Raw genomic sequence first — 14331 nt, 5'->3', positions numbered from 1 at the left:
TTACGTGTCTCTCTGTCCTCTAGCCTCCAGATCCGTCGGACTGGCTGCGTCCCATTTGTCATTCTGTCCTTCCGTCTGTCTGCATGTAAGCCTGCCATCTGTCTTTCTGTCTGTCTGACTGCTTGACTCTTTGCCTTTCTGCCCGTCTACCCATTTGCCCGCCATCTGTTTGTCTGTCTGCAAGTATGTCACTCCTCTGCTTGACTGTCTGTCCTCTCTCCCTCAGTCAGCCCCGTAGATGACGGTGCATTTACTTCAGCGGGCTGGTGTCTCTTTTAGCACTTTGCAGCACTTAAGGTCAGCACAATAGCTGTTACCATGATGGTGATCTATTATTAAGAGACTGAAGACATAGTCCTCTCTCTCGAGATGAGTAGGCAATCTGGCTGTCAGAAGAAGCATCCACAATAAACAGACATCCTGGAACATCTGGACACACACACACACACACCAACAACACTAAATGACATGCACAGTTCCGCCCCGATGCACAGACACGCCCCACCCCCAAACCCCGCCCCCCTCAAAGCCCCAAATCTAGGGGAAAACACGGCATATGATTTTCATTTAAGGAGCGAAACAAGCATATAAAAGGGATTTCAACATCGCAGAGGAGGATGGAGGTGTTCTGTGGCTGCAGTGCGTGCTTGTACACCAAACAACGACACACTAAAATGACACATCAACAACAACAATCTCTGGCTTGCCAATCAGCACACACACATGCACACAATCGTACACAGCTGGCCGGTGCTCAGCGCTCCTCGAGGTGCCAGGGGTCAGTCAGTTTGATAAAGAATCCTTGCATATAAATTGCTTCATAACAAGCCATCTCTCTGAGGCGGAGCTGTGCATGTGGAGATATTTGTGTGTGTCCAGGGAGGAGACTTGTGCATTTAATGTGTGTGAGTGTGTATGTGTGTGTGTGTGTGTCTTCCTTCCTCTATGATCCTAATGTTGTGCGTGGGCTGATTGAACAGAGTCGGACCTGCCCGACCAGGGAACAAAAAGCCTTTGGCAGGAAGAAAACCAGAAAAAAAAAAAATGCAAAGCTGCTTCCCATTCATTACCTCCCTCTCTTACTTCTTCTCCTTTCTTGCTTGCTCGCTTCCACCACTCGCTTTTCCATCTCCAACACTCGTCATCTCCTCCAATCACAACACCCCTCAAGATTCATCTTATCAAAACTGAATATTTTTTCGACGAGCTGCGATGCTAATGCCGTGTGCGGACAAGCAAGACGCCAACAGCTAGAGGGCACGCAGGGAAGACCGCAACACTCACACACACGAGTCTATTTTTGGACAGTCACTAGAGAGAAGGTAGGCAAAAGAGAGAGGTTCACACCGACACAGAGTCTGACAGGTATAGAGAGAGGGATGGGAAAAGACAGAGGCGGAGAGAGATGAGAGAAAGAAGAAACAGAGATGAAGAAATAGGGCAACTGTTATGAATGAGCTGAAAGAATCAAAATGTCAGAGTGTGTGCGAATGTGTGATGTTGGGTATCGTGTATTTACCTCAACATCAAACACACACACACACACACACGCCGAGTAAAGATATGCATGTTCTTGCCGATGAAAAACACACACATCAAACATCCTCATCACGGGCCACGCTAACAGGTGTGCAAGGAAAGAAGACAGCAGCCCACTCACACATCCAAACATGAAAGCCAGGAACACGCATTGAAATACAGGCGATGATCTCTTCGACAACACAACAGACGAGGAACGGTTCTTTTTTTTTTTTTTTTTTTGGTGCACGAATTTGCAAAGAAAGTTTTTCCAGCGATTCATGTGACATAAATACGATAATAATCGAACAATGAATCTTGAACGGGAGGATGGAGGCAAACTTTCATGATCCTAAGACATAGACTGTATATAAATATGGACTACACGCCCCCACTTTCTCGGATTGGCCAAACTGATGCTATTTTCCCGGGGGGGTACGGGCGGCGCCACCTTGCGACTTTGGAGCCAGAGTCAGTCCGAGGGTGGAGCCACGTGGAGCCAGGTTATCAATGCTCCGCCCACACTTCCGCCACACTCACTCGTGTTTTTGTTTAATTAACACTACCTCCACTAATTACAAAGAAATGCTGGATTATACACTACTGTACTTATTTATTTCCACGGGAGGCTTAACGGAGCGGATGGCATGGCAATTGATAGTCGCCATTATGTCACATCCCGTTTCTATAATGTTTTAGTTTGTCCCAAGTCCCATCCATTACCATTATCATGTCAATATATTTATTTGTCCGATACTATTATGTATATTACACGTACACTTAAAGCTGCACTTTAATCGACGTGGCTGTCTGCACTCGCAGTGTAACGGCTCTGCGCTTCACTGGCTTTGGTGACCTAAACTCAATAATGTGACCAAACACATCACGTTGAGACAGAGGACTAGAGTTTAGTCCTTGTCTCACAGGTGTTCATGACGTCCTCGCCTCTCTCCCTTTGTTTGTTTAAGCCTGTGAACGATGGGCTGATTTGGTGGCTGAGGTCCTACCTGAACCGAAACATCTGGTAGTTGCGTGGCGTCCTCTTGGATCATTATCTCCACACCGTCTGTTTACAATCGAATGGGCATGGGCCTTCTGAGGGTGTCCTGCGGTGTCTGGCAACAGAATGACACTAGTGAGGGCCTTTGGGTCCTTTGGATTGAGGGGAGGGACCGCTGTGAACCAGGCTTGTTCCAGTGCATCCCACAGATACTTGATCAGTTTGGAATCTAGTGAATTTAGAGGCCAGGTCAACACCTTGTGTGCTGCTGCCATGAAGGAGTGCCATTGCTATGGGGTGGGGGTGCCTGTTCTGGTCTAGCTGGGTGGTTCATGTCTAAGTAGAATCCACGAATGCCAGGTTCAAAAGTTTCCCAGCAGAACATTGTATTGTCACAAGATGGTCAATGGTACTCACTTCTCCTGTCAGTGGTCTTTAATGTTGTGGCTGATCAGTGTTTTGTCAAATATGCGGCTTTTCTCGAGGTGGCAGCACTCCTTTAACCGAACACATTTCTTCACGCAAGTGTGCACGCAACGCAAATGTGCACAAGAACCACCGACAAAGGGAGAGAGTCAAAACAAAAGTGGAGAACCATAAATAATCCTCAAGTAAAACTAGAGCTTACAGCTGCGCTTAACTCCTCCGCCAGGAACATTAACGCCACACTCACGACCTCGCAGCGGGAACACACACACACACACACACATCTCCTGACTGACTGGAAGGCTCGGAACCACTTAAGAGCAGTCATGAGTCACTCTCTGATGCCGATATCACCATCACCATTCCCATCAGCCCTCTCCCCTGTGGCACCCCCACCCTCCACCCTGCTGAATACTCCGTGGGGATCAGCCGGATGGAAGGAAGCTCGCTCCTCATGTCAAACGCAGAAGACTGTTGCCTCCGTAAAGTGAATTATTTTTTTTTAAAGTAAAGCTTAAGTGGAGTGCAAAATGACACACAAAAATAAATGGGCCTCCACCAAGAACCTAGATTGGTCCTTGAAAGAAATATATTAGAGATTATTGCACAATCCGTTCATTTATATGGTGAATTTGCAGATGAAGGGTTGGTTTAAAAGTGATTTTGTTTTTCAGTGCATCTAAATATGTCCAGATGTGTTTTATTTTGGTGGCATTTACATTGACATTTCATTCAGGAAGCTTCCCGTGTAAACATTGCTCAGGGACTACAGTGTTCCAGTCACAAACAGGCATGTACGGCTAGCATTTAAGCTAATACACCATACGTAGACTAATCTAACCTATTCAGTTGGCTTTCAGTACTCGAAGGTAGAATATTTTAATAAGACTAGTGCCAGGAAGATGCCACCGTAAATAAAACATAACCAAAACAAGCTAATAAACTTAACCTTTGGCTTTGAATAGCCAAATACTGCAGCTGTATGAACAGCCTCCAAATGAATAAAGGGAAGTAAACATGACTTGCAAAAATGGTTGGAAAGGTTAAACTTAAGGTTCACTTAAAGTACCACTGGACGTAGACGCCATAACCTACGTACATAGCCCACACCGGGTTGAGCCATTTATAATTTTTGTTTACTTCTCCTATTTCTGCTTCACTTACAACAACGGCAACTGAAACTTTCACCGAACTTCCGTACAAATGTTTGCATCTCCGAACCTCCTCAGTTAACCTTTCCTCGATGTGTTCCATCTTTATGATCCAAAACAATCAATTCGAAAATGGCGGAGACAGAGAAGCAGCCGGAAATCCTAAAGATGAACACGCTACTACCAAGCGAACCAATCACAGCTCTTGAGGTCTGCATCGCCGTTGCATTTCTGGGGAAGGTGCACGTCAGACTACGGCATTGGTATAAACCGTGCATTAATTCTACGAATGATCAGATCAGAATGGTATCAAGCTTCAGCCAAACCTGATCTTTTGTAGTTATTTATTTTAGGTCTGCCGTAAAGCAAAACCACGTCCCTGAAGCTTAAATACGTCTTCTTCTTCTTCTGTTTTTAATGGCGGTTGGCTAGCACCGAAGTTGCCAAAACTCAAAGAAGAAGAAGAAGATGACCCAAAATTACGTCTGCTGTGTGGAGGAACTTTAATCTGGAAAATGAAGTCAGTCAATGTTTGGCGAGGTGGTAGGAGTACTCATTCACTACTGACTTCATACTTAAAAAAGAAAAGTTTCCTCAAGATAACATCAAGGTGGAAAACATTACAGAGAAGGTTAAAGAGTTTGTGGAGTTGGATGACCAGAACACTTCTGGAGTAGAGAACGCAAGGAGCCAAGGTATGAGCTACCTTCTCCACAGTATGTTACCTTTGACTGCGCTATTTATTGGACTGAATACCACTGAGAGAAAGCCAAAGTATTGTTTAAACATTCATTCATTCATTCATCTTCTGCAACCGCTTATTCCTGTTAAGGGTCGAGGGGTCTGCTGGAGCCTATCCCAGCTGTCATCGGGCGAGAGGCGGCGTACACCCTGGACAGGTCGCCAGTCTATTGCAGGGCTAAGACAGACAACCATTCACACTCAAATGCACACCTACCGCCAATTTAGAATCACCAATCAACTTAACAAGCATGTCTTTGGACGGTGGAAGGAAGCCGGAGTACCCAGAGAGAACCCACGCAGACACAGGGAGAACATGCAAACTCCATACAGAAAGGCCCAGTTGGCCCATGGATTCGAACCCGGGACCTTCTCGCTGTGAGGCGTCAGTGCTAACCACCTCACCACTGTGCCGCCCATTGTTTAAACAGCGTAAGTTGATTCAGGGAGAAGGTCAGTAGGACAAGATGGACGAGTGTCCAAGAAGTCAAAGGTATTAAGAAGAAACTTTTTGTCCCAGCCCATACACATATACTATATGATGTATGTACACATTTGCAACCCAACCAGAGAGGCCATACAAACAAGCCACAGAAATCAAATAAGATTTCCTTTATCACCTCGCTGGCTCCAGCCACCAGAACATTAACACAATATTTATTGATGCTGCCGCTGCTCCAGCCTCTCCTGCTGCTGCTGCTGCATTATGGGAGCAGGAATGAATTAGTGGAATACAGAAAGATAGGAGGGGAAAGAAATGAGTTTAAAAAAAAAAAGAGGCCGAGGTCCAAATCATTTTCTTACTAAGCCTCCCGCTCTATCTCCCAAAATCTGCTGACAAACACTGAAGGAGTTGAGCGGAAGCCAGGGAGGCTGGGTCCCTGCCAAGGCAAGAAAAAAAAGGGGGAGGACAGGTGGGAGGAGGGAGGGATGGAGAGAGAAAGAGACACAGAGAGAGATGGAGGACTGATCCATATCTCCACTGCCATCAGGAGTTCATTAGCGTCTAGAAGGGAGTGAGGGACAAAGAAAAGGACAGAGATGGAGGATGAACACTCTGCCCTTCACTCCCCGTGACCCCCACTACCTCCTCCCTGTTTGTGTACCAGCACCTCCCTCCTACCACCCCTCCTGTCATCTTTCATCTTGCCTTCTCCCTCTATCTCTCACCTCTCTACAAATCATCATTCCACACTATTCAGAACGTTTCGCATTAATCCCCTAAATATACATTTACAACAAATCAAACAAATGAAGGACGACACGGTGAATAAAAGGCGTGCTCCTCTCTTGGATCACCACGGTGTTCAAATAGCAAAGAAAGGTCTGCCATACTGTTTGTGTCTGTTGTTTACTCGCCCTCCCTCTCCACACAAACACACACATGCATCCATCTGAAATTCATCCCAGCGGGAGCTCAGGCAGCATCCGTCAACCTGTCCATCAATGTGCTTGCAACTTTAAGACTTTTCTGGGGAAAGGGTAAGACTGCAAAGAAACAAAGGTCCAAGAGTGGGAAAGGAAAAAGGACGGGATCATCCAGGAGTGAGGAGTTTCATGCCAAAAAGGAATCTGCTAGCTTGCCGCTCAAGTGCAACTTTTTAGTGCATAGACTGTATAAAAGGGGATGCCATGACAGCTCCTCAAAAGTGAAGAGAAACCACATGGAGCTCCCCCTAGTGGTTGGCTACAGTATAAGTCATAAGCTCCACCTCCTCCTTGTTAGTGGACACTAAAGCAGGTGTGAAATAATAGGTAGTTTATACACTGATCAGCCACAACATTAAAACCACTAACAGGAGAAGTAAATAACATTGACCATCTCATGACAATTCAATGTTCTGCTGGGAAACTTTTGGGCCTGGCATTCATGTTGACATGTAGCACCCACCTCGACCAGACCTGGCACACCCCACCCCACAGCAATGACAGTCCTTGATGGCGATCAAGCCATCCCCACCAGGATGCAGCCACAGGCACATACACAAAAACACTTTAAGAACAATTCCAAAAGAACATGAAGAACAGCACAAGGTGTTGACCTGGCCTCCAAATTCACTAGATCCCAAACTAATCAAGTATCTGTGGGATTATCCACAGAGGACCCTCCCCTCAAAGGCCCCCCACTTGCCAGACACCACAGGACACCCTCAGAAGGCCCATGTCCATTCTCTGATGAGTCACAACTGTTTTGGAGGCACAAGGGAGACCTACACAATATTAGGAAGGTGGTCATAATGTTATGCCTGATCGGTGTAAAATGCTGATGTTTGTTAAAGTGTTTTTGCATTTTTTGGGTGAAATTGCGACAGGACGCGACACCATGATGAGTGACAGGTGCCGTGACAACCGCTGCACAGTACCGCCCAGCCTCTGCCTCCAAACATCCCTGAGATTCTCGCCTCCAATGAGAGGAAGTGGAGGACGTTTTGTTTTTCTGCAGCGAAGATTCACTGCCTCCCTGTCCGGTACACGCTTTTTAAACTTGCGTGTATGAGTCAACCCCACGATTCTGAAGAGCCAAGCGAGTTTTTTAACCACAAATAAAGACCACAAGTTAAAAAGACATCTTCAGAACATTTGAAAGACCTCAGAGACGCCGAAAGGAGCTGCTGTGATTAATGTCTCACTAAGTGAGGGGGGAAATGAAAACGCATGAGGTAAGGATAAAGAAATGGAACACACAACCATGGCGAGATGTGCTCCAACACATATCACTGCAGGAACAACAGACTTCACTGTAAACTACGACGAAGACAGGATCATTAATTTTATCTGAAAAACCATCTGCCGCACCAGAACTTTCACTGCTCTCACTCAGTCGGCAAGGGACAGGTTTTGCAGGGCAAACACTTATGAAGCATATTCCAATTACTCCTGAAAAAAACTTTCCACGAAACATGCGCAGAATTTTTCTCCCTCACCAGCGCTACGTGCAGGTGAGCGGACTCTGCAATTATCCCTCGCTAACAAGGCTGAGTCAGAAAACACCCCATTCACCCCTTGAACCCTCTACGTCATCTTCCGCCCGCTGAACGGCAGGTTAGCAAGGACCCCCCCGCTAATGAGGTTCTAGGCCACGGCAAGGGTCATCCGCCCGGGAGCAGGCGCTGACAAAACTCATCAGGGTAACGCACGAAAAACAACATGCCCGCGGAGTTTAATCCACCGCGTGGTGGTCGGTTTAACGTCGCAGGACTCGCAAGACGTGACAACGCCGGCGCAAATTCACACAGAACAGCTTACTTTTTGTTAACTCCAAATCATCCGGAAGTTGTTTGAAAGATAAGTTACCATGTGGCAGAGAGAAGAGGACATGACAGCTCGCCAACACGCCTGCAGGCAGCTACACACACATAAATCCCTCCGCTCGCTCGGGTTCCCATCCCTCTTACATGACACATATATCTGAATCACACGCACATCGCCTTGGAGCCTTCTTCATCAATAGTAAACACATGCGTGTGTGTGTGAGGGACTGAATGTACAGTTTACATGACGTCAGCGGTCCATTCATGAACAACACCCCTCCTCCTCCTCCTCCTCCTCCTCACTACGTAGCTGCTAATGCGATACAACGCACCACGTGGGGGTCCTTACCCCCTTTTCCAGCCAATCGGAGCTCAGCGCTTAACTCAGCAGACTACAAGTGCACACACACACACGCGCTAAGCTAAGCTACGCCCCCGCCCCACACACACACACACACACAAACACGTGTGTGCGTGGATACATGAGGTTTAAAAGGTGAGCGTGTTTCACATGACATGCTGCGCACAGAGGGGTCGACGTGCGAGAGCCGCCGAGCTGCGTGCCTCGTAAGTCAGGTGGCAAGAGGAATCAGGGTGAAATCTAGATCAAGAGGTGACGGGAAGCTGGGGAGGGAGAGCCCTACGTATGGATGGATGGATGGATGGATGCATGGATGGATGAGGAGGAAGGAAGGAAAGAATGGAGAGCAGTGGATGAGGAAGAAGCAAGGACTGAAATGTGGATGATCGGCTACAGGGCTGTCATCAGAAAAAAATAAATAAATGGATGCAAATAATAAAAAAAACAGCTCTCATCCCTGCTCGCTTGCTTTGTAAACAACCACTGTCTCTAGGCGAGAGGAGAGAGACCCAAGGGAGGAGGGGGGAGGAGGAGAGAGAGGGAGAGTGAGTGAAAACAAGACAGCACTGCATCAGGAAAGATATGAAAGACTGAGAGAGAGGGGATAGAGGGATAGAGAGAGAGTTGTTATGCCCCCACACACCATGACTCATCTCCGGTTTCATACCCAGCGGGAGGAGGGTGTGTGTGCGCGTGTGTGTGTGTTTGCGTGCGCCTGTGGGAGACGGAGACCGTTTGAAGAGTGCATCTGAACTTGAACGTGCATTCGGAGGGAGCGAGAGGTACGCCGAGATTTGTCCGTACGTGTGCGCGAGTCATGCTTCGTACGCGGTGACGACGGTGATGTGCATGGTGCAGGAGGGAGGGAAGGAGGGAGGGAGGGAGGGAGGGAGGAGGGGATGTGTGGGGCTGCTGTCACAACTGGGAACATTTAACAAGTCCCCAGACGATTTGGAGCTTAATTGATTCAATGCTAGAGCCACTTCAGCCTCATATGTGCCATCTTTTAACTCAAAAAATATGGATAAACCGCTCCGTCTGTTAGTGATCAACGCTAATGGGCAGACATAATATTCTTTAGAGGCTCTCCGGGCAATTAAGAAGAGTAGGTGGCCACAGTGCACCGCTGAAAAGCAGGCAGGAGGCAAATGCCCCACTTACACCCCATTAATCCGGCTGACATCTGATTCCCAGCATCACCATCTGCATCCACATGTCAAGTCCTGGTTTTGTTATGTGTGTGTGTGTGTCTCCCTCCCTCCCTCCTCCTTCCTCAGGTATGGATGGATGCAACACTCATTTAACTCCGGCGGCACACATAGAGCTCTGACTTTGAGGAGGGAGGTAAACAACAGCCACCCCCCCCCTCCTCCTCCCCTCCTTCTTCTAAAGCCAGCTAGATCTGCACAGCACGAAGCAGCAGGAGGAGGAGGAGGAGGAGGAGGAGAGGGCGAAGGAGGCAGAGAGGAGTTGCTCTAATTCCTTGATGTGTGTTATGTGTGTGCTCGCGTGCTCAGCCTTCCTAAAAAAAAAAAAAAAAAAACACAGCTTCCCCTTTTTGCCCCTTCACTGAGGTACGAGGAATCGCACCCTCCCTCCGTCCCGCTCTGCGCGCAACTTCACCTCCTCCTATCCCCTCGCACACCTATGCGCCCACAATACGCGGTGCGTGAGCCTGCCCTCCGTGCGCGCAAGTTCAAAAACTCGCATTCCTCGCGAGGCGACGAGCCAATTTGTTGCAATTACGCGCAAAAAAAAAAAAATTAAATAAATTAAATAAAATAACCACAACTTGGACGCTCTCCAGCAGCAAGCTCGCAGACTTGATTCCCACCGGGGGCTCGGGTCCTTTCCTTCACGTTGTGTTTTTTTGCAAGCCAAGTTTACCCGGTTCATTTCACGTCTCTGCGTGCACAAGCTCCGCTTTTATAATAAAAAAAAAAAAAAAAAGGGGGGGGTTGCCTTCCCTCCCCTCTGCAACTGCAACATGTTAAACGCATATCCAGCCCCACATCATGCACCGCTCAGGCCAACACTGTGAGCGCCCCTACCGCTGACTGTGACTGACAAGCCCGCTGCAAAAAGTGCGTACGGAGCTGCTGCCCCTGCTGCTAGCCTAGCACTGGGTTATAGCACTACTAGCAGAAGAAGAAGCAGCAGCAGCAGCAGCAGCAGCAAAGTGGACTTCACATGGAGGTCCTGGCTGCAACACTTTTATATTCTCACATTTCCCGTGCGTAAATTCTTAGTGTTTATTTACCTTGATTGCAGTCAGCTTCGGGTACAGAGACGTCCTCAGTCCTCCTGGACGGCGGGCGATTCCCAGAGATTAGGAGATCATTGGGAGCCAGGCACATGTAGTTTTAAGAGCGGAGGGTTAAGGACTGATTCAGTTTTGCCCACTCTGTGCCCTGGCAGGCTGCTAGCGGCGCAGCTAAACAGCCCCGACTCTTGGTCCACGTTGGGTGACAGGACTGTCCCTCTTCCCCTGGCTTTCCCCCCCTCCACCACCACCACCACCACCACCCGCCTCCACCTCCTCCTCCTCCCTCCCTCCCCTCGCGGTGCGCGTTGACAGCGCGTCAGCTCCGCAAGGAACGGCGAGTCCAAATGTGAAATAAAATCCAAAAGTGGCAGCCACACGGGGATTCAGCCTCCGCGAAGTCAAAAACAAACACAGCGGTGCCGCCGCTCGTCCCGCTACCGTTCACGGCGTGGCGTGCTGCGAGGTGCGCACCACACACCGCTCACAGGAAAGCATGTCGCATTTTGCAAAAAAAAGCAGCCCCGAACGTGGTGTCAAAATCCGACTGTTTTCCTCTCCAGTGCCAGCGGTACGGGGAGGACCGAGAGGCAGCAGCAGGCAGGCAGGCAGGCAGGCAGGAGGAGGGGTTAAACAAAAAAAAAAGAGAAAAGGGTGCTTTATTTCCAAACGATGAGTCAGAAAAGATTGCGAGCCTGTTTCGCAACGTCCCTCCTTCAAAAATAAAACAGCGCTCTCCTCGTCTTCACTTGCTCCCCTCGCTCCGCTTCCACTCCTCTGGCCGGCGTACGTGCACACTCTCTGCACAAAACGCACAGGCGGGTCTCGTCTTGCAACCTCTCCTCCCCACCTCCAGGAAGAAGAAGAAAAAAAAATAATGTAAGACAACACAGAGGGGGAGATCGGCTCTTATCATCAGCTTGAAAACTCTTTTGGCGCCATATTTATGGCGTACTTTCAATTCAGTGTTACCGCAAACTGCACTTCCTTCTCTGACAAACGCTAGATGACTGCGCCTCGGAGAGGAGAGGATGGGGATTGAACCTTCACCTGCCAATTCTGTGCCAGTGATAACAGGCTCAGTTTGAGACAAATAATTTAAAAAAAATAAAATAAAATAAAAGGTGTTGAAATGTACAAAAAAAAATACAATTTTCCTGGAAAAAAAAAAAAAATAGATTTATAAATGGAGGACTCAGTCAGGCAATGCACAGTGCATCAGCCCTGGAAGATGTGTTAAACTGCAAATTAAGATTTATTTGCACATGAAAAGAGATTAAATTCACTTAAATACAAATGAATGCTGCAAATTGTTGCAAAAAAAAAACTAAGTTGCACCGCTGTGGCTTCTATGCCAGAGCCATAATCACACTGAACGGCTCGAACATTAAAGAAATAATAATGCAAATGTGCAATAATAACTCCTGCAATAATTCTCATAATGTGCAATTCATCCGTGCAATAACTTCATATGTGCAAATGTGCAATCATTTCTCGCAAACAAGTGCATCATTTCATTCATAGCAGTGTTACATCATGTTTTGTGCATGTTTTTATTCTAGTTTTTTACATTTCCTGTACTTTTTTATTTATTTTTATTCCAATACTTCTACGGCACCTAAAGGGGACTTCAGGTCACCTTAATTTAAGTTGTGCCACCTTAAAATCCCTCAATAATAATCTCATTTTCGTAGAGTTTATCACCTGAGCCATCTTTCTGTTTCCCACGACTGACATGAATTGGGACTCCTTGAAAATTACAGTACTTTTCCCCCCAGTTTTCAGAGGCTTAATTCCCGTCGTCGCCGTTAAACTGCTGTCAAAATAAGTGTTAGCCGGAGCTTCAGGTTTAAAGAGAGGGGCCTGTGGCTGCACTTTACAGTAAGTGATAATATCTCCACACCGGTGATTGATTTGCACACAGCCCATCCAGAGGGAATGGTTGGCAAGTAAATTACCTTCCTTCACATTTTCTCTAAAATCTATATTTAAAGGGGAAGAGGGTGTTTGATCAATGTGTAATCTACTGCCGTCCGCTGAGTTTAAATCACTGTCCTCTCTGCCTGGCGTCCAGAGGGCCGGCGTTTTCTTGGGCTTTCCTTCAAGGGTCTGAAGTTTGCCGAGTGGTTTCAGTTATCACAAACAGATCACTAATTTATGAAAAGTTTAATTAAGTGTGTGCAGCTTTCAGAGGAGCATGAAACCCCCTCCTCCCCTGCAGCGACAGACGGCGGATCATCTCGGCCGTGATTTCTCTTGACTCAGATACTGGATCTAAAATGTCTGGTCAATACACATAGAAGCAGAGCCAGGAGGCACGGTAAAATTAAGGTCATTCACATGAGCAAATGGGGCAGTTCGACTTTTGTGAAACACGCGGACCCTGCAGGAGCACTCAAACACACACACACACACACACACACACACACACACACACACACAAAGGCAAGGAAGTCAGGTGCAAAAATGCAAATTCAAGCTGTATCGGGTGTCACTCCGAAAGAGGAGACACGAGAGGGAGGGAGGGAGGGAGGGGGGGAAAAGAGGCCGTGATGCTGTTTTGCACAAAGTGAAACGAGGCGGTGAAGGACACAGAGGAGGGATTTCTCTGGCACGCGTTCAAATGCAACACCAGCATCCCACAATTTATTTATTTATTTCGTTTTTTTATCTATCTGCAGGTAGCTGCTGTAAGTATCCCCCGAGGATACAGCCTGTGACCCCTCTTCACGGCTGTTTTAATGTGCACTAATGTGATTTCCTGGCTGACGAGATGCACGTTGTTTATTTAGGGAGCAGATCCATGCAGATCTAGGTCAGATGGTAGTTGTAGTTTGAGTTAATCTGCTGGGTGCACCGCATGGGAGGGTTTTACAGCTGCAGAGCTTTACCTAATTTGTGGTTAGGTAATACTAAGCCCTTACATTTTGAGAGGTTAGCATTAGTTACTAATGAGTCACCTTGGGCCTCAGAAAGTTAAGCTCAAGTCAGGTTAAAGGACTTATTTGGACAACATGTGGACATATCTGTCTATCTAATTTCTTCAGCATCAGCCAGAACCAGGAGCCCTGCAGCAGATGGTGTGGCCCCCACAGACTGAGACATCGAGTCAGCCTGGGATTACAAAAGAGACACCTATGAGGCTATGTACCTCAAAAAAAAAAAAAAAAAAAAACCTGTGCACCAGTGGGAACATTCTTGGGAACGATCCTTTGATGCATTTACTGACACACAACTGCAGGGCTTACCAGTTTTGCATGAAATAGCATTGATAGTGAAGGACACTGCAGTGAGAACAGCCTGCACAAAACAAAAGCATATATTGTGATTTTCTCTTTTGTGCAGATATTTATGGACGGATATTTATACCTAGCGCACCGTATGTGTGCGTATCTATAATTAAAAAGCACTTAAGTGCAACTCAGTCGTGTGCAACTTATAAAAAGACCAATACCATGAAAAAGAAGACGTGCCGCGATGCTTTATTTATATCATGCTACGTGCACGGTGTTGTTTCTTCATAATCAATTAAAGACGGCGGGTCAAAAACCACAAAGAGGACAAACACGAAGCTTCTCATTTCTCATATTTAATTGTTTTCATCACCTCTGGGACTCCGG

At 47.2% G+C, this 14331-nt stretch overlaps 1 protein-coding gene across 1 annotated transcript in view; it reads right to left on the bottom strand.

Moving 5' to 3' along the window:
* The window catches only part of jade2 (jade family PHD finger 2), a 184952-nt gene extending 174090 nt beyond the window's left edge, over positions 1 to 10862 (bottom strand). The window contains exon 1 of the mRNA XM_084565175.1: positions 10709 to 10862. The gene's annotated coding sequence lies outside the window, so the exon portion shown is untranslated. The remainder of the gene's footprint in view (positions 1 to 10708) is intronic.
* Between the last annotated feature and the right edge of the window lie 3469 nt (positions 10863 to 14331).

Source organism: Chelon labrosus (genome assembly GCF_963514085.1).
Source record: "Chelon labrosus genome assembly, chromosome: 17".
Classification (NCBI taxonomy): domain Eukaryota; kingdom Metazoa; phylum Chordata; class Actinopteri; order Mugiliformes; family Mugilidae; genus Chelon; species Chelon labrosus.
Note: the sequence above shows the minus strand (reverse complement) of the source record. Positions and strands in the feature narration are given on the sequence as shown.